This window comes from Scyliorhinus torazame, chromosome 7, assembly GCF_047496885.1.
Source record: "Scyliorhinus torazame isolate Kashiwa2021f chromosome 7, sScyTor2.1, whole genome shotgun sequence".
In the NCBI taxonomy this organism is placed as follows: Eukaryota; Metazoa; Chordata; class Chondrichthyes; order Carcharhiniformes; family Scyliorhinidae; genus Scyliorhinus; species Scyliorhinus torazame.
In genome coordinates, this window is record NC_092713.1 from 298968358 (window position 1) to 298987826 (window position 19469).

At 57.4% G+C, this 19469-nt stretch overlaps 1 protein-coding gene across 2 annotated transcripts in view; it reads right to left on the bottom strand.

Moving 5' to 3' along the window:
* LOC140427118 (15-hydroxyprostaglandin dehydrogenase [NAD(+)]-like) overlaps window positions 1–19408 on the bottom strand; it is an 89045-nt gene extending 69637 nt beyond the window's left edge. For both annotated transcript variants that reach the window (XM_072512649.1, XM_072512648.1), the window contains exon 1: window positions 19302–19408. The gene's annotated coding sequence lies outside the window, so the exon portion shown is untranslated. The remainder of the gene's footprint in view (window positions 1–19301) is intronic.
* Between the last annotated feature and the right edge of the window lie 61 nt (window positions 19409–19469).

Sequence of the window (19469 nt, forward strand, 5' to 3'; positions counted from 1 at the left end):
ATGGCAGAGTCCCAGAGGGAGATGGCACAGTCACTGAGTGATGTGGCACAGTCCCAGAGGGAGGTGGCACAGTCCCAGAGGGAGGTGGCACAGTCACTGAGTGATGTGGCACAGTCCCAGAGGGAGATGGCACAGTCACTGAATGATGTTGCACAGTCCCAGAGGGAAATGGCACAGTCACTGAGTGATGTGGAACAGTCCCAGAGGGAGGTGGCACAGTCACTGAGTGATGTGGCACAGTCCCAGAGGGAGATGGCACAGCCACTGAGTGATGTGGCCCAGTCCCAGAGGGAGATGGCACAGTCACTGAGTGATGTGGCACAGTCCCAGAGGGAGGTTGCACAGTCACTGAGTGATGTGGCACAGTCCCAGAGGGAGGTGGCACAGTCACAGAGTGATGTGGCACAGTCCAAGAAGGGAGATGGCACAGTCACTGAGTGACGTGGCACAGTCCCAGAGGGAGATGGCACAGTCCCAGAGGGAGGTGGCACAGTCCCAGAGGGAGATGGCACAGTCCCAGATGGAGGTGGCACAGTCACTGAATGATGTGGCACAGTCCCAGAGGGAGGTGGCACAGTCACTGAATGATGTGGCACAGTCACTGAGTGATGTGGAACAGTCACAGAGGGAGATGGCACAGTCACTGAGTGATGTGGCACAGTCCCAGAGGGAGATGGCACAGTCACTGAGTGATGTGGAACAGTCCCAGAGGGAGATGGCACAGTCACAGAGTGATGTGGAACAGTCCCAGAGGGAGATGGCACAGTCACAGAGTGATGTGGAACAGTCTCAGAGGGAGATGGCACAGTCCCAGAGGGAGATGGCACTGTCACAGAGTGATGTGGCACAGTCCCAGAGGGAGATGGCACAGTCACTCAGTGATGTGGCACAGTCCCAGATCGAGGTGGCACAGTCACTGAGTGATGTGGCACAGTCCCAGAGGGAGATGGCACAGTCACTGAGTGATGTGGCACAGTCCCAGAGGGAGGTGGCACAGTCCCAGAGGAAGGTGGCACAGTCCCAGAGGAAGGTGGCACAGTCACTGAGTGATGTGGCACAGTCCCAGAGGGAGATGGCACTGTCACTGAGTGATGTGGCACAGTCCCACAGGGAGGTGGCACAGTCACTGAGTGATGTGGCACAGTCCCAGAGGGAGATGGCACAGTTACTGAGTGATGTGGAACAGTCCCAGAGGGAGATGGCACAGTCACTGAGTGATGTGGCACAGTCCCAGAGGGAGGTGGCACAGTCACTGAGTGATGTGGCACAGTCACCGAGTGATGTGGAACAGTCCCAGAGGGAGATGGCAATGTCACTGAGTGATGTGGAACAGTCCCAGAGGGAGATGGCACAGTCCCAGAGGGAGGTGGCACAGTCACTGAATGATGTGGCACAGTCACTGAATGATGTGGCACAGTCCCAGAGGGAGGTGGCACAGTCACCGAGTGATGTGGCACAGTCCCAGAGGGAGATGGCACAGTCACTGAGTGATGTGGAACAGTCCCAGAGGGAGATAGCACAGTCACTGAGTGATGTGGCACAGTCCCAGAGGGAGGTGGCACAGTCCCAGAGGGAGGTGGCACAGTCCCAGAGGGAGGTGGCACAGTCCCAGAGGGAGGTGGCACAGTCACGGAATATGTGGCACAGTCACTGAGTGATGTGGAACAGTCCCAGAGGGAGGTGGCACAGTCCCAGAGGGAGGTGGCACAGTCACCGAATGATGTGGCACAGTCCCAGAGGGAGGTGGCACAGTCACCGAGTGATGTGGCACAGTCGCAGAGGGAGATGGCACAGTCCCTGAGTGATGTGGCACAGTCCCAGAGGGAGGTGGCACAGTCACTGAGTGATGTGGCACAGACCCAGAGGGAGGTGGCACAGTCCCAGAGGGAGGTGGCACAGTCACTGAATGATGTGGCACAGTCCAAGAGGGAGGTGGCACAGTCCCAGAAGGAGATGGCACAGTCACTGAGTGATGTGGAACAGTCCCAGAGGGATGTGGCACAGTCACTGAGTGATGTGGAACAGTCCCACAGGGAGGTGGCACAGTCCCAGAGGGAGGTGGCACAGTCACTGTGTGATGTGGCACAGTCCCAGAGGGAGGTGGCACAGTCACTGAGTGATGTGGCACAGTCCCAGAGGGAGATGGCACAGCCACTGAGTGATGTGGCCCTGTCCCAGAGGGAGATGGCACAGTCACTGAGTGACGTGGCACAGTCCTAGAGGGATATGGCACAGTCCCAGAGGGAGGTGGCACAGTCCCAGAGGGAGGTGGCACAGTCCCAGAGGGAGGTGGCACAGTCCCAGAGGGAGGTGGCACAGTCACTGAATGATGTGGCACAGTCCCAGAGGGAGGTGGCACAGTCACTGAATGATGTGGCACAGTCACTGAGTGATGTGGAACAGTCACAGAGGGAGATGGCACAGTCACTGAGTGATGTGGCACAGTCCCAGAGGGAGATGGCACAGTCACTGAGTGATGTGGAACAGTCCCAGAGGGAGGTGGCACAGTCACTGAGTGATGTGGCACAGTCCCAGAGGGAGATGGCACAGTCACTGAGTGATGTGGAACTGTCCCAGAGGGAGGTGGCACAGTCACTGAGTGATGTGGCACAGTCCCAGAGGGAGATGGCACAGCCACTGAGTGATGTGGCCCTGTCCCAGAGGGAGATGGCACAGTCACTGAGTGACGTGGCACAGTCCCAGAGGGAGGTGGCACAGTCCCAGAGGGAGGTGGCACAGTCCCAGAGGGAGGTGGCACAGTCCCAGAGGGAGGTGGCACAGTCCCAGAGGGAGGTGGCACAGTCACTGAATGATGTGGCACAGTCCCAGAGGGAGGTGGCACAGTCACTGAATGATGTGGCACAGTCACGGAGTGATGTGGAACAGTCACAGAGGGAGATGGCACAGTCACTGAGTGATGTGGCACAGTCCCAGAGGGAGATGGCACAGTCACTGAGTGATGTGGAACAGTCCCAGAGGGAGATGGCACAGTCACAGAGTGATGTGGCACAGTCCCAGAGGGAGATGGCACAGTCACTTAGTGATATGGCACAGTCCCAGAGGGAGGTGGCACAGTCACTGCGTGATGTGGCACAGTCCCAGAGGGAGATGGCAGAGTCCCAGAGGGAGATGGCACAGTCACTGAGTGATGTGGCACAGTCCCAGAGGGAGCTGGCACAGTCCCAGAGGGAGGTGGCACAGTCCCAGAGGGAGGTGGCACAGTCACTGAGTGATGTGGCACAGTCCCAGAGGGAGATGGCACAGTCACTGAATGATGTGGCACAGTCCCAGAGGGAGATGGCACAGTCACTGAGTGATGTGGAACAGTCCCAGAGGGAGGTGGCACAGTCACTGAGTGATGTGGCACAGTCCCAGAGGGAGGTGGCACAGTCCCAGAGTGATGTGGCACAGTCCAAGAAGGGAGATGGCACAGTCACAGAGTGATGTGGCACAGTCCCAGAGGGAGATGGCACAGTCACTGAGTGATGTGGCACAGTCACTGAGTGATGTGGAACAGTCCCACAGGGAGGTGGCACAGTCACTGAGTGATGTGGAACAGTCCCAGAGGGAGATGGCACAGTCACTGAATGATGTGGCACAGTCCCAGAGGGAGATGGCACAGTCACTGAGTGATATGGCACAGTCCCAGAGGGAGATGGCACAGTCCCAGAGGGAGATGGCACAGTCACTGAGTGATGTGGCACAGTCCCAGAGGGAGGTGGCACAGTCCCAGAGGGAGGTGGCACAGTCACTGAGTGATGTGGCACAGTCCCAGAGGAAGATGGCACAGTCACTGAGTGATGTGGCACAGTCCCAGAGGGAGATGGCACAGTCACTGAGTGATGTGGAACAGTCCCAGAGGGAGGCGGCACAGTCACTGAGTGATGTGGCACAGTCCCAGAGGGAGGTGGCACAGTCCCAGAGGGAGGTGGCACAGTCCCAGAGGGAGGTGGCACAGTCACTGAATGATGTGGCACAGTCACTGAATGATGTGGCACAGTCCCAGAGGGAGGTGGCACAGTCACCGAGTGATGTGGCACAGTCCCAGAGGGAGATGGCACAGTCACTGAGTGATGTGGAACAGTCCCAGAGGGAGATGGCACAGTCACTGAGTGATGTGGCACAGTCCCAGAGGGAGGTGGCACAGTCCCAGAGGGAGGTGGCACAGTCACTGAATGATGTGGCACAGTCCCAGAGGGAGGTGGCACAGTCACGGAATGATGTGGCACAGTCACTGAGTGATGTGGAACAGTCCCAGAGGGATGTGGCACAGTCACTGACTGATGTGGCACAGTCCCAGAGGGAGGTGGCACAGTCCCAGAGGGAGGTGGCACAGTCCCAGAGGGAGGTGGCACAGTCACCGAGTGATGTGGCACAGTCCCAGAGGGAGATGGCACCATCCCTGAGTGATGTGGCACAGTCCCAGAGGGAGGTGGCACAGTCACGGAATGATGTGGCACAGTCACTGAGTGATGTGGAACAGTCCCAGAGGGAGATGGCACAGTCACTGAGTGATGTGGCACAGACCCAGAGGGAGGTGGCACAGTCCCAGAGGGAGATGTCACAGTCCCAGAGGGAGATGGCACAGTCACTGAGTGATGTGGCACAGTCACTGAATGATGTGGCACAGTCCCAGAGGGAGATGGCACAGTCACTGAGTGATGTGGCACAGACCCAGAGGGAGGTGGCACAGTCCCAGAGGGAGATTTCACAGTCCCAGAGGGAGATGGCACAGTCACTGAGTGATGTGGCACAGTCCCAGAGGGAGATGGCACAGTCACAGAGTGATGTGGAACAGTCCCAGAGGGAGGTGGCACAGTCACTGAGTGATGTGGCTCAGTCCCAGAGGGAGATGGCACAGTCACTGAGTGATGTGGAACAGTCCCAGAGGGAGATGGCACAGTCACTGAGTGATGTGGCACAGTCCCAGAGGGAGATGGCACAGTCACTGAGTGATGTGGAACAGTCACAGAGGGAGATGGCACAGTCACTGAGTGATGTGGCACAGTCCCAGAGGGAGATGGCACAGTCACTGAGTGATGTGGCACAGTCCTAGAGGGAGATGGCACAGTCACTGAGTGATGTGGCACAGTCCCAGAGGGAGGTGGCACAGTCACTGCGTGATGTGGAACAGTCACAGAGGGAGATGGCACCTCCTGCTGGTCCAGCCTCAGTGTATTCCCCAGGGCTGCAGTTGCCAGGATGACAGCCACCATTCTTGGTTGGAATCTGAAGTCCATTGACTGCAAGGGGTGAAAGGCAGAAATGCTAGCCCTGTGCCCAACCAGGTCTACCGGGCTACACAGTGGCCCTGCCTGCACTGCAGGCCCGCCCCCGCATGTCCCCCTCCTCTCCCATGCCCGCACTCACCCCCATCCGTTTTCCTGGCACTCGGCCCTCCGCACCACACCCCTGGCCCCATTGGTGCCCAGCACTGCAGGGCCCTCTGACCCCGTACCTGTCCCTGCCAGCAGCGGTACCTGTGACTGGCATCACCCATGCCAGTGGTACACTCTGCGGTCCCTGTCCAACACCCTTCTATAGCACCTACCAAGGGCGTTGCCCTTGGATGTGGCGCATGATGCCCCGCTGGCGAGTGATGTCCGGTTGTTGGGGTGGGGTGGATGGAGGGGGTGGGGATGGCTGGGGTGGGGACACCCATACGGCCGATGTCACTCTGTGGAACCACAGGCCATGATGGGAGGTCAGTGGGTTGCGTAACAAGTAGTTGCCTTGCAGGCCGCGGCAATGTTGGTCCATGCCTGGACACCCCAGTCCCGGGGGAGCCACCCCAACCCCACGACTCACGCCCTAGTCACCACCCTCTACCCCCACTCCTCCCTGGCACTGGCAGACGCCAACCCCCAGCCAGCCATGCCAATGGCAGGACTGGCAGCCCACGCTCATGCTGCTGGGAGTATGTCCGACCTCCTCTCCCTCAGCAGCCACGGTGCCCGTTTCCCGATTTTTAAAACCACAAGTGAACCTTCGCCGTCGGGAATTCCTCCTGGTGGAGGCGGAGCATCCCGGAACCCCGGTGAATACCGGGTCAGGCCCATTATTGATATGCCAACGGCGTATACTGTACGTTCAGAGTAGAGTGCATTCACGCCATGGTGGAAGCAGCGGAGCTTGGCATTCCATCGGCCGCCCAGCACCGACCACAATCTCACCTCACGCGCGATTCTCCACCCAATCGAATTTCCCGACTCTGGCATCGCTGGATCCGCCCATTTCTGGCATCGCTGGTTCCGCCCATAATGTCACTCTTTGTCTCCCGGACAACCTTCATTAAATATCTATTGGATATCAGGCTGTCATGAGCTGTGCGCAATGAATTGCCTTTAGTCCTCCTAAAGCTAAATCAATTGAAACTTTCTTGCTCCACCTCAAGTACGCAAAGCAACTCACCAAGCTTCCTTCGACAGCACCTTCCACACGGTGACTTCTGCCAGCTAGAAGGATAAGGGCAGCAGACACATGGGAACCTCAACACCTGAAAATTCCCCTCCAAGTCACACGCCATCCTGATTTGAAACTGTTTTGCCGTTCCTTCACTGTCGCTGGATCAAAATCTTGGAACTCCTCCCTGGCAGCACAGTGGGTGTACCTACAACACAGGGACTGCAGTATTCCAAGAATGCAGCTCATCACCACGTTCTCAAGAGAAAATAGGGATGGGCAATAAATGCTGGTTTAGCCAGCGACACCCATATCCCATCAAAGAGTAAAATAAAAAGGCTGGTTTAACCAGATTCCCCAGGCTGGGAGTGAACAACCTGCTGTTAATTAACTCTCTGATCACTCCCATGGAACACTTCGGATACCTCCTCGTGAGAAATTCCCAAATGATCCCCCCCCCCCCCACATACTCCTGGTCGCTGCCAGTGAGTTACTCCTGGTCGCTGCCAGTGAGTTACTCCTGGTCGCTGCCAGTGAGTTACTCCTGGTCGCTGCCAGTCAGTTACTCCTGGTCGCTGCCAGTCAGTTACTCCTGGTGGCTGCCAGTCAGTTACTCCTGGTCGCTGCCAGTGAGTTACTCCTGGTCGCTGCCAGTGAGTTACTCCTGGTCGCTGCCAGTCAGTTACTCCTGGTCGCTGCCAGTGAGTTACTCCTGGTCGCTGCCAGTCAGTTACTCCTGGTCGCTGCCAGTCAGTTACTCCTGGTCGCTGCCAGTCAGTTACTCCTGGTGGCTGCCAGTCAGTTACTCCTGGTCGCTGCCAGTCAGTTACTCCTGGTCGCTGCCAGTCAGTTACTCCTGGTCGCTGCCAGTCAGTTACTCCTGGTCGCTGCCAGTCAGTTACTCCTGGTCGCTGCCAGTGAGTTACTCCTGGTGGCTGCCAGTCAGTTACTCCTGGTCGCTGCCAGTCAGTTACTCCTGGTGGCTGCCAGTGAGTTACTCCTGGTCGCTGCCAGTCAGTTACTCCTGGTCGCTGCCAGTCACTTATTCCTGGTCGCTGCCAGTCACTTACTCCTGGTGGCTGCCAGTCAGTTACTCCTGGTGGCTGCCAGTCAGTTACTCCTGGTGGCTGCCAGTGAGTTACTCCTGGTCGCTGCCAGTCACTTATTCCTGGTCGCTGCCAGTCACTTACTCCTGGTCGCTGCCAGTCAGTTACTCCTGGTCGCTGCCAGTGAGTTACTCCTGGTGGCTGCCAGTCAGTTACTCCTGGTCGCTGCCAGTGAGTTACTCCTGGTCGCTGCCAGTCAGTTACTCCTGGTGGCTGCCAGTGAGTTACTCCTGGTCGCTGCCAGTCAGTTACTCCCGGTCGCTGCCAGTCAGTTACTCCTGGTCGCTGCCAGTGAGTTACTCCTGGTCGCTGCCAGTGAGTTACTCCTGGTCGCTGCCAGTGAGTTACTCCTGGTGGCTGCCAGTCAGTTACTCCTGGTCGCTGCCAGTGAGTTACTCCTGGTCGCTGCCAGTCAGTTACTCCTGGTCGCTGCCAGTGAGTTACTCCTGGTCGCTGCCAGTCAGTTACTCCTGGTTGCTGCCAGTCAGTTACTCCTGGTCGCTGCCAGTGAGTTACTCCTGGTCGCTGCCAGTGAGTTACTCCTGGTCGCTGCCAGTCAGTTACTCCTGGTCGCTGCCAGTGAGTTACTCCTGGTCGCTGCCAGTCAGTTACTCCCGGTCGCTGCCAGTCAGTTACTCCTGGTCGCTGCCAGTCAGTTACTCCTGGTCGCTGCCAGTCAGTTACTCCTGGTGGCTGCCAGTCAGTTACTCCTGGTGGCTGCCAGTGAGTTACTCCTGGTCGCTGCCAGTGAGTTACTCCTGGTCGCTGCCAGTGAGTTACTCCTGGTCGCTGCCAGTGAGTTACTCCTGGTCGCTGCCAGTGAGTTACTCCTGGTCGCTGCCAGTGAGTTACTCCTGGTGGCTGCCAGTGAGTTACTCCTGGTCGCTGCCAGTGAGTTACTCCTGGTCGCTGCCAGTGAGTTACTCCTGGTCGCTGCCAGTCAGTTACTCCTGGTCGCTGCCAGTGAGTTACTCCTGGTGGCTGCCAGTCAGTTACTCCTGGTCGCTGCCAGTGAGTTACTCCTGGTCGCTGCCAGTCAGTTACTCCTGGTCGCTGCCAGTGAGTTACTCCTGGTCGCTGCCAGTCAGTTACTCCTGGTCGCTGCCAGTCAGTTACTCCTGGTCGCTGCCAGTCAGTTACTCCTGGTCGCTGCCAGTCAGTTACTCCTGGTGGCTGCCAGTCAGTTACTCCTGGTGGCTGCCAGTGAGTTACTCCTGGTCGCTGCCAGTGAGTTACTCCTGGTCGCTGCCAGTCAGTTACTCCTGGTGGCTGCCAGTCAGTTACTCCTGGTGGCTGCCAGTGAGTTACTCCTGGTCGCTGCCAGTGAGTTACTCCTGGTCGCTGCCAGTGAGTTACTCCTGGTCGCTGCCAGTGAGTTACTCCTGGTCGCTGCCAGTGAGTTACTCCTGGTGGCTGCCAGTGAGTTACTCCTGGTGGCTGCCAGTGAGTTACTCCTGGTCGCTGCCAGTGAGTTACTCCTGGTCGCTGCCAGTGAGTTACTCCTGGTGGCTGCCAGTGAGTTACTCCTGGTCGCTGCCAGTCAGTTACTCCTGGTGGCTGCCAGTGAGTTACTCCTGGTCGCTGCCAGTGAGTTACTCCTGGTCGCTGCCAGTGAGTTACTCCTGGTCGCTGCCAGTGAGTTACTCCTGGTGGCTGCCAGTGAGTTACTCCTGGTCGCTGCCAGTGAGTTACTCCTGGTCGCTGCCAGTGAGTTACTCCTGGTGGCTGCCAGTGAGTTACTCCTGGTGGCTGCCAGTGAGTTACTCCTGGTCGCTGCCAGTCACTTATTCCTGGTCGCTGCCAGTCACTTACTCCTGGTCGCTGCCAGTCAGTTACTCCTGGTGGCTGCCAGTGAGTTACTCCTGGTCGCTGCCAGTCAGTTACTCCTGGTGGCTGCCAGTCAGTTACTCCTGGTCGCTGCCAGTCAGTTACTCCTGGTCGCTGCCAGTCAGTTACTCCTGGTCGCTGCCAGTCAGTTACTCCTGGTCGCTGCCAGTCAGTTACTCCTGGTCGCTGCCAGTCAGTTACTCCTGGTCGCTGCCAGTCAGTTACTCCTGGTCGCTGCCAGTCAGTTACTCCTGGTCGCTGCCAGTCAGTTACTCCTGGTCGCTGCCAGTGAGTTACTCCTGGTCGCTGCCAGTCAGTTACTCCTGGTCGCTGCCAGTCAGTTACTCCTGGTGGCTGCCAGTCAGTTACTCCTGGTCGGTGCCAGTGAGTTACTCCTGGTGGCTGCCAGTCAGTTACTCCTGGTGGCTGCCAGTCAGTTACTCCTGGTCGCTGCCAGTGAGTTACTCCTGGTCGCTGCCAGTGAGTTACTCCTGGTCGCTGCCAGTCAGTTACTCCTGGTCGCTGCCAGTGAGTTACTCCTGGTGGCTGCCAGTCAGTTACTCCTGGTGGCTGCCAGTGAGTTACTCCTGGTCGCTGCCAGTGAGTTACTCCTGGTCGCTGCCAGTGAGTTACTCCTGGTCGCTGCCAGTGAGTTACTCCTGGTGGCTGCCAGTGAGTTACTCCTGGTGGCTGCCAGTGAGTTACTCCTGGTCGCTGCCAGTGAGTTACTCCTGGTCGCTGCCAGTGAGTTACTCCTGGTGGCTGCCAGTGAGTTACTCCTGGTGGCTGCCAGTGAGTTACTCCTGGTCGCTGCCAGTGAGTTACACCTGGTGGCTGCCAGTGAGTTACTCCTGGTCGCTGCCAGTGAGTTACTCCTGGTCGCTGCCAGTCAGTTACTCCTGGTCGCTGCCAGTCAGTTACTCCTGGTGGCTGCCAGTGAGTTACTCCTGGTCGCTGCCAGTGAGTTACTCCTGGTCGCTGCCAGTGAGTTACTCCTGGTCGCTGCCAGTGAGTTACTCCTGGTGGCTGCCAGTGAGTTACTCCTGGTGGCTGCCAGTGAGTTACTCCTGGTCGCTGCCAGTGAGTTACTCCTGGTCGCTGCCAGTGAGTTACTCCTGGTCGCTGCCAGTCAGTTACTCCCGGTCGCTGCCAGTCAGTTACTCCTGGTCGCTGCCAGTGAGTTACTCCTGGTCGCTGCCAGTCAGTTACTCCTGGTCGCTGCCAGTGAGTTACTCCCGGTGGCTGCCAGTGAGTTACTCCTGGTCGCTGCCAGTGAGTTACTCCCGGTCGCTGCCAGTGAGTTACTCCCGGTCGCTGCCAGTGAGTTACTCCCGGTCGCTGCCAGTGAGTTACTCCTGGTCGCTGCCAGTGAGTTACTCCTGGTCGCTGCCAGTGAGTTACTCCTGGTCGGTGCCAGTGAGTTACTCCTGGTCGCTGCCAGTGAGTTACTCCTGGTCGCTGCCAGTGAGTTACTCCTGGTCGCTGCCAGTGAGTTACTCTTGGTCACTGCCAGTGAGTTACTCCTGGTCGCTGCCAGTGAGTTACTCCTGGTCCCGCCCAGTGCGTTACTCCTGGTCCCGCCCAGTGAGTTACTCCTGGTCGCTGCCAGTGAGTTACTCCTGGTCGCTGCCAGTGAGTTACTCCTGGTCCCGCCCAGTGAGTTACTCCTGGTCACTTTAAGAAGGACACGGGGAGTCCACACTGAGTAAAATAACAAAGCAAAGTTTTAATTTACAGCACAACACATACACAGCCTGGGAGATCCCTACCGGGTTCCTCTCTGGCCGCTGCCTTACTGGCTGACCTTATAAACAGAGGTTACTAGAGATCCCGCCCCGGGTGTGGGGGCTCGTACACCACAAGGGCCAAGGGGAAGATTCTCATTCCCACCCCGTAGGTCTCGTGCGAGCTATTACAGTCACTCCCAGCGAGATACTCTGGGCTCTGCCCAGCGAGATACTCTGGGCTCTGCTCAGCGAGATACTCTGGGCTCTGCTCAGCGAGATACTCTGGGCTCTGCTCAGCGAGATACTCTGGCCTCTGCTCAGCGAGATACTCTGGCCTCTGCTCAGCGAGATACTCTGGCCTCTGCTCAGCGAGATACTCTGGCCTCTGCTCAGCGAGATACTCTGGCCTCTGCTCAGCGAGATACTCTGGCCTCTGCTCAGCGAGATACTCTGGCCTCTGCTCAGCGAGATACTCTGGCCTCTGCTCAGCGAGATACTCTGGCCTCTGCTCAGCGAGATACTCTGGCCTCTGCTCAGCGAGATACTCTGGCCTCTGCTCAGCGAGATACTCTGGCCTCTGCTCAGCGAGATACTCTGGGCTCTGCTCAGCGAGATACTCTGGGCTCTGCTCAGCGAGATACTCTGGGCTCTGCTCAGCGAGATACTCTGGGCTCTGCTCAGCGAGATACTCTGGGCTCTGCTCAGCGAGATACTCTGGGCTCTGCTCAGCGAGATACTCTGGGCTCTGCTCAGCGAGATACTCTGGGCTCTGCTCAGCGAGATACTCTGGGCTCTGCTCAGCGAGATACTCTGGGCTCTGCCCAGCGAGATACTCTGGGCTCTGCCCAGCGAGATACTCTGGGCTCTGCCCAGCGAGATACTCTGGGCTCTGCTCAGCGAGATACTCTGGGCTCTGCTCAGCGAGATACTCTGGGCTCTGCTCAGCGAGATACTCTGGGCTCTGCTCAGCGAGATACTCTGGGCTCTGCTCAGTGAGATACTCAGGGTCCCTCCAGTGAGATACTCTGGGCTCTGCCCTGCCCAGCAAGATACTCTGGGCTCTGCTCAGTGAGATACTCTGGGCTCTGCTCAGTGAGATACTCTGGGTCCCTCCAGTGAGATACTCTGGGCTCTGCCCAGTGAGATACTCTGGGCTCTGCTCAGTGAGATACTCTGGGCTCTGCTCAGTGAGATACTCTGGGCTCTGCCCAGTGAGATACTCTGGGCTCTGACCAGGGTGGAACTCTGGGCTCTGACCAGGGAGGAACTCTGGGCTCTGCTCAGTGAGGTACTCTGGGCTCTGCTCAGTGAGATACTCTGGGCTCTGCTCAGTGAGATACTCTGGGCTCTGCTCAGTGAGATACTCTGGGCTCTGCCCAGTGAGATACTCTGGGCTCTGCTCAGCGAGATACTCTGGGCTCTGCTCAGCGAGATACTCTGGGCTCTGCTCAGCGAGATACTCTGGGCTCTGCTCAGCGAGATACTCTGGGCTCTGCTCAGCGAGATACTCTGGGCTCTCCTCAGCGAGATACTCTGGGCTCTGCTCAGCGAGATACTCTGGGCTCTGCTCAGCGAGATACTCTGGGCTCTGCTCAGCGAGATACTCTGGGCTCTGCTCAGTGAGATACTCTGGGCTCTGCTCAGTGAGATACTCAGGGTCCCTCCAGTGAGATACTCTGGGCTCTGCCCTGCCCAGCAAGATACTCTGGGCTCTGCTCAGTGAGATACTCTGGGCTCTGCTCAGTGAGATACTCTGGGTCCCTCCAGTGAGATACTCTGGGCTCTGCCCAGTGAGATACTCTGGGCTCTGCTCAGTGAGATACTCTGGGCTCTGCCCAGTGAGGTACTCTGGGCTCTGCCCAGTGAGGTACTCTGGGCTCTGCCCAGCGAGATACTCTGGGCTCTGCCCAGCGAGATACTCTGGGCTCTGCCCAGCGAGATACTCTGGGCTCTGCTCAGCGAGATACTCTGGGTCCCTCCAGTGAGATACTCTGGGCTCTGCCCAGTGAGATACTCTGGGCTCTGCTCAGTGAGATACTCTGGGCTCTGCCCAGTGAGGTACTCTGGGCTCTGCCCAGTGAGGTACTCTGGGCTCTGCCCAGCGAGGTACTCTGGGCTCTGCCCAGCGAGATACTCTGGGCTCTGCCCAGCGAGATACTCTGGGCTCTGCCCAGCGAGATACTCTGGGCTCTGCCCAGCGAGATACTCTGGGCTCTGCTCAGCGAGATACTCTGGGCTCTGCTCAGCGAGATACTCTGGGCTCTGCTCAGCGAGATACTCTGGGCTCTGCTCAGCGAGATACTCTGGCCTCTGCTCAGCGAGATACTCTGGCCTCTGCTCAGCGAGATACTCTGGCCTCTGCTCAGCGAGATACTCTGGCCTCTGCTCAGCGAGATACTCTGGCCTCTGCTCAGCGAGATACTCTGGCCTCTGCTCAGCGAGATACTCTGGCCTCTGCTCAGCGAGATACTCTGGCCTCTGCTCAGCGAGATACTCTGGCCTCTGCTCAGCGAGATACTCTGGCCTCTGCTCAGCGAGATACTCTGGCCTCTGCTCAGCGAGATACTCTGGCCTCTGCTCAGCGAGATACTCTGGCCTCTGCTCAGCGAGATACTCTGGCCTCTGCTCAGCGAGATACTCTGGCCTCTGCTCAGCGAGATACTCTGGCCTCTGCTCAGCGAGATACTCTGGCCTCTGCTCAGCGAGATACTCTGGCCTCTGCTCAGCGAGATACTCTGGCCTCTGCTCAGCGAGATACTCTGGCCTCTGCTCAGCGAGATACTCTGGCCTCTGCTCAGCGAGATACTCTGGCCTCTGCTCAGCGAGATACTCTGGCCTCTGCTCAGCGAGATACTCTGGCCTCTGCTCAGTGAGATACTCTGGGCTCTGCTCAGCTAGATACTCTGGGCTCTGCTCAGCTAGATACTCTGGGCTCTGCCCAGCGAGATACTCTGGGCTCTGCTCAGCGAGATACTCTGGGCTCTGCTCAGCGAGATACTCTGGGCTCTGCTCAGCGAGATACTCTGGGCTCTGCTCAGCGAGATACTCTGGGCTCTGCTAAGCGAGATACTCTGGGCTCTGCTAAGCGAGATACTCTGGGCTCTGCTCAGTGAGATACTCTGGGCTCTGCTCAGTGAGATACTCTGGGCTCTGCCCAGTGAGATACTCTGGGCTCTGCTCAGTGAGATACTCTGGGCTCTGCCCAGTGAGATACTCTGGGCTCTGCCCAGTGAGGTACTCTGGGCTCTGCCCAGTGAGGTACTCTGGGCTCTGCCCAGGGAGGAACTCTGGGCTCTGCTCAGTGAGGTACTCTGGGCTCTGCTCAGTGAGATATTCTGGGCTCTGCACAGTGAGATACTCTGGGCTCTGCTCAGCGAGATACTCTGGGCTCTGCTCAGCGAGATACTCTGGGCTCTGCTCAGCGAGATACTCTGGGCTCTGCTCAGCGAGATACTCTGGGCTCTGCTCAGCGAGATACTCTGGGCTCTGCTCAGCGAGATACTCTGGGCTCTGCTCAGCGAGATACTCTGGGCTTTGCTCAGCGAGATACTCTGGGCTCTGCTCAGCGAGATACTCTGTGCTCTGCTCAGCGAGATACTCTGGGCTCTGCCCAGCGAGATACTCTGGGCTCTGCCCAGCGAGATACTCTGGGCTCTGCTCAGCGAGATACTCTGGGCTCTGCTCAGCGAGATACTCTGGGCTCTGCTCAGCGAGATACTCTGGGCTCTGCTCAGCGAGATACTCTGGGCTCTGCTCAGCGAGATACTCTGGGCTCTGCTCAGCGAGATACTCTGGCCTCTGCTCAGCGAGATACTCTGGCCTCTGCTCAGAGAGATACTCTGGCCTCTGCTCAGAGAGATACTCTGGCCTCTGCTCAGAGAGATACTCTGGCCTCTGCTCAGCGAGATACTCTGGCCTCTGCTCAGCGAGATACTCTGGGCTCTGCTCAGCGAGATACTCTGGGCTCTGCTCAGCGAGATACTCTGGGCTCTGCTCAGCGAGATACTCTGGGCTCTGCTCAGCGAGATACTCTGGGCTCTGCTCAGCGAGATACTCTGGGCTCTGCTCAGCGAGATACTCTGGGCTCTGCTCAGCGAGATACTCTGGGCTCTGCTCAGCGAGATACTCTGGGCTCTGCTCAGCGAGATACTCTGGGCTCTGCTCAGCGAGATACTCTGGGCTCTGCCCAGCGAGATACTCTGGGCTCTGCCCAGCGAGATACTCTGGGCTCTGCCCAGCGAGATACTCTGGGCTCTGCTCAGCGAGATACTCTGGGCTCTGCTCAGCGAGATACTCTGGGCTCTGCTCAGCGAGATACTCTGGGCTCTGCTCAGCGAGATACTCTGGGCTCTGCTCAGTGAGATACTCAGGGTCCCTCCAGTGAGATACTCTGGGCTCTGCCCTGCCCAGCAAGATACTCTGGGCTCTGCTCAGTGAGATACTCTGGGCTCTGCTCAGTGAGATACTCTGGGTCCCTCCAGTGAGATACTCTGGGCTCTGCCCAGTGAGATACTCTGGGCTCTGCTCAGTGAGATACTCTGGGCTCTGCTCAGTGAGATACTCTGGGCTCTGCCCAGTGAGATACTCTGGGCTCTGACCAGGGTGGAACTCTGGGCTCTGACCAGGGAGGAACTCTGGGCTCTGCTCAGTGAGGTACTCTGGGCTCTGCTCAGTGAGGTACTCTGGGCTCTGCTCAGTGAGATACTCTGGGCTCTGCTCAGTGAGATACTCTGGGCTCTGCTCAGTGAGATACTCTGGGCTCTGCCCAGTGAGATACTCTCGGCTCTGCACAGTGAGATACTCTGGGCTCTGCCCAGCGAGATACTCTGGGCTCTGCTCAGCGAGATACTCTGGGCTCTGCTCAGCGAGATACTCTGGGCTCTGCTCAGCGAGATACTCTGGGCTCTGCTCAGCGAGATACTCTGGGCTCTGCTCAGCGAGATACTCTGGGCTCTCCTCAGCGAGATACTCTGGGCTCTGCTCAGCGAGATACTCTGGGCTCTGCTCAGCGAGATACTCTGGGCTCTGCTCAGCGAGATACTCTGGGCTCTGCTCAGTGAGATACTCTGGGCTCTGCTCAGTGAGATACTCAGGGTCCCTCCAGTGAGATACTCTGGGCTCTGCCCTGCCCAGCAAGATACTCTGGGCTCTGCTCAGTGAGATACTCTGGGCTCTGCTCAGTGAGATACTCTGGGTCCCTCCAGTGAGATACTCTGGGCTCTGCCCAGTGAGATACTCTGGGCTCTGCTCAGTGAGATACTCTGGGCTCTGCCCAGTGAGGTACTCTGGGCTCTGCCCAGTGAGGTACTCTGGGCTCTGCCCAGTGAGGTACTCTGGGCTCTGCCCAGTGAGGTACTCTGGGCTCTGCCCAGCGAGATACTCTGGGCTCTGCCCAGTGAGATACTCTGGGCTCTGCTCAGCGAGATACTCTGGGCTCTGCCCAGCGAGATACTCTGGGCTCTGCTCAGCGAGATACTCTGGGCTCTGCTCAGCGAGATACTCTGGGCTCTGCCCAGCGAGATACTCTGGGCTCTGCCCAGCGAGATACTCTGGGCTCTGCTCAGCGAGATACTCTGGGCTCTGCTCAGCGAGATACTCTGGGCTCTGCTCAGCGAGATACTCTGGACTCTGCTCAGCGAGATACTCTGGGCTCTGCTCAGCGAGATACTCTGGGCTCTGCTCAGCGAGATACTCTGGGCTCTGCTCAGCGAGATACTCTGGCCTCTGCTCAGCGAGATACTCTGGCCTCTGCTCAGCGAGATACTCTGGCCTCTGCTCAGCGAGATACTCTGGCCTCTGCTCAGCGAGATACTCTGGCCTCTGCTCAGCGAGATACTCTGGCCTCTGCTCAGCGAGATACTCTGGCCTCTGCTCAGCGAGATACTCTGGCCTCTGCTCAGCGAGATACTCTGGCCTCTGCTCAGCGAGATACTCTGGCCTCTGCTCAGCGAGATACTCTGGCCTCTGCTCAGCGAGATACTCTGGCCTCTGCTCAGCGAGATACTCTGGCCTCTGCTCAGCGAGATACTCTGGCCTCTGCTCAGCGAGATACTCTGGCCTCTGCTCAGCGAGATACTCTGGCCTCTGCTCAGCGAGATACTCTGGCCTCTGCTCAGCGAGATACTCTGGCCTCTGCTCAGCGAGATACTCTGGCCTCTGCTCAGCGAGATACTCTGGGCTCTGCTCAGCGAGATACTCTGGGCTCTGCTCAGCGAGATACTCTGGGCTCTGCCCAGCGAGATACTCTGGGCTCTGCTCAGCGAGATACTCTGGGCTCTGCTCAGCGAGATACTCTGGGCTCTGCTCAGCGAGATACTCTGGGCTCTGCTCAGCGAGATACTCTGGGCTCTGCTAAGCGAGATACTCTGGACTCTGCTCAGCGAGATACTCTGGGCTCTGCTCAGAGAGATACTCAGGGTTCCTCCAGTGAGATACTCTGGGCTCTGCCCTGCCCAGCAAGATACTCTGGGCTCTGCTCAGTGAGATACTCTGGGCTCTGCTCAGTGAGATACTCTGGGCTCTGCCCAGTGAGATACTCTGGGCTCTGCCCAGTGAGATACTCTGGGCTCTGCTCAGTGAGATACTCTGGGCTCTGCCCAGTGAGGTACTCTGGGCTCTGCCCAGTGAGGTACTCTGGGCTCTGCCCAGTGAGGTACTCTGGGCTCTGCCCAGTGAGGTACTCTGGGCTCTGCCCAGGGAGGAACTCTGGGCTCTGCTCAGTGAGGTACTCTGGGCTCTGCTCAGTGAGATACTCTGGGCTCTGCACAGTTAGATACTCTGGGCTCTGCTCAGCGAGATACTCTGGGCTCTGCTCAGCGAGATACTCTGGGCTCTGCTCAGCGAGATACTCTGGGCTCTGCTCAGCGAGATACTCTGGGCTCTGCTCAGCGAGATACTCTGTGCTCTGCTCAGCGAGATACTCTGGGCTCTGCCCAGCGAGATACTCTGGGCTCTGCCCAGCGAGATACTCTGGGCTCTGCCCAGCGAGATACTCTGGGCTCTGCCCAGCGAGATACTCTGGGCTCTGCTCAGCGAGATACTCTGGGCTCTGCTCAGCGAGATACTCTGGGCTCTGCTCAGCGAGATACTCTGGGCTCTGCTCAGCGAGATACTCTGGGCTCTGCTCAGCGAGATACTCTGGGCTCTGCTCAGCGAGATACTCTGGGCTCTGCTCAGCGAGATACTCTGGGCTCTGCTCAGCGAGATACTCTGGGCTCTGCTCAGCGAGATACTCTGGGCTCTGCTCAGCGAGATACTCTGGGCTCTGCTCAGCGAGATACTCTGGGCTCTGCTCAGCGAGATACTCTGGGCTCTGCTCAGCGAGATACTCTGGGCTCTGCTCAGCGAGATACTCTGGGCTCTGCTCAGTGAGATACTCTGGGTCCCTCCAGTGAGATACTCTGGGCTCTGCCCAGCAAGCTACTCTGGGCTCTGCTCAGTGGATACTCTGTGCTCTGCTCAGTGAGATACCCTGGGCTCTGCTCAGTGAGATACTCTGGGCTCTGCCCAGCGAGATACTCTGGGCTCTGCTCAGTGAGATACTCCCAATCCCTTCAGTACATTCCAAATGGGAACTGGGGTGAGGGTCTGGGGGTGGAGTCAGGTCCTGGGATCAAGGATTGCAGTTGGCTCTGATCTTCAGATACTGACAGTTTGAGCTGGGAACCATTCCTCACTCCTGCTGCTTCTGCCATGATGTGGAGATGCCGGCGTTGGATTGGTGTGGGCACAGTAAGAAGTCTTACAGCACCAGTCCTGTTAAAGTCTTCACCTGAGGAAGGAGCAGTGTTCCGAAAACTAGTGATTCGAAACAAACCTGTTGTATTTTAACCTGGTGTTGTAAGACTTCATACTGTTTCTGTCCACACTGGGCTTCACATTCCAAGCACTTTTGGACACTTCATCAAGATAAATAAATCACCGCATGGTTTAATGGAGTTAGCGTGTAATATTTTTAAAGCTTCCGCCTAAGAAGTGAGGAAGATTCTTCGTCACAGGAGGTAATTAAACTGTGGTTAGAGATTCTCCAATAGGCCTTCTCTTTCTCCAGTATAATCCTGCAGACTGCCCTCTCCTCTAACTCAGGCTAGTTGAAAGCAATAGTTTTCCGGCGCTTGATTTGTAGACAAGATCTAAAACGAGCCAATGTGAAACTTTGAAAAACATCTCTCCAAATTTCCTGCAGCGCAACAGTCCTAAATTATGTAAGAAATTAACGCCACAGCGAAAGTTTACTTACAGTGCTTGCTCCAGCTTCCTGCAAATCTGTGACGCTCCAATACTGAGCAAAGCCCCACCTTCAGTTCAATCAACTTCCTGATCACTGCGCACTTAAACATCTCCTCTGTGAAATCGACCGCATTCCAGCTGTTCAACTGAGAAAACGGGTCCTTCAGAGCAACGGGAG